Below are 1,148 nucleotides of genomic sequence, written 5' to 3'. Positions count from 1 at the left end.
TCCTACATTGCCATTTAAAAACGTAAACCTCACAGGAAATTAAACCTTTCTTTTTTTTTAAATAGGCTGTGTCTGAAATAGCATACTGTGACAGTAGGTACTGAATTAAATGAAGTTCCTACTCATCGACGGTTAAAACACTATGTACTATATGAATATGGATAGTATGAATGAATTTAGACAAAATACATCTGTCATGTTAAAACCAAAAAGCCATGGTTACTGTAGTTAAACCATGATAACCACAAAATAACCATGGTTTTACAACCGTGGTTTTTAAAAACCATATTTAAACCATGGTTAGTGTAGTAAAACTATGGTTTTGCTGATACTGATCAAAGCACCAAAAAACCATGGTTACTACACTTTTACCACATTAAACCTTGCTTAATTTTCGTAAATGGGGGGGGCTCATGGGATAGCAAAGGGTCCATCGAATGAACACTTCGGGATCTTCGGGAAGTAGTAGGTCATCCCTCGCCTATTGTTTTTGGAGTACTATGAATTCAGACATACTAATCGCCTCGCTTACTGCTTTTCACCTACTAATTCATCATGAAAGTAGGCGGTATCTGACACAGGCATAGTATCTGCACCGAGGGGCAATCTTACGATCTTTTTGATGAAGCCAAAATGGAAGTGATTTAAACTGCAATTCATCGACTGGCCGCTAGAGGCAGGCTCCAAATGGGAGTCAACTCTCATAGACCTCCATGTTAAAATGGCCAACTTTACAGTAGAAAATAATATATTTACAGCCTGGTCGAAAAATAGTTTTTGGTCTGTTTAGCTAAGTTTGCCCATCTTGACAACTGTGAGGGGGGTGAATTATTTTAATATAATTTAAATTATCTGTTTAAATTATATTAAGCCTTAAAGTTCTGCATAATTAAGGGCGTGGCCACCTGAGTGACAGTTGACACTGCTGTCTCTAGAGTCGAGCTAGGGGGCCGTGGTTTCAGTACCATTCACCTTAGCTTCACCCACATCTCGCATTTTTACCCATTTTCGAATAACCGTGAGTGATGCGCGGTGACACGTGGCCAAAATGGCGCCTACTTTAAGCTTCAAAAACGATCTTCAGAAACCTATGGGTGACGTCACGGACACTACGTCCATCTTTTTTTACAGTCTATAGTCTGCACCCA

Source organism: Misgurnus anguillicaudatus, chromosome 13 (assembly GCF_027580225.2).
Source record: "Misgurnus anguillicaudatus chromosome 13, ASM2758022v2, whole genome shotgun sequence".
Lineage (NCBI taxonomy): Eukaryota > Metazoa > Chordata > Actinopteri > Cypriniformes > Cobitidae > Misgurnus > Misgurnus anguillicaudatus.
Note: the sequence above shows the minus strand (reverse complement) of the source record.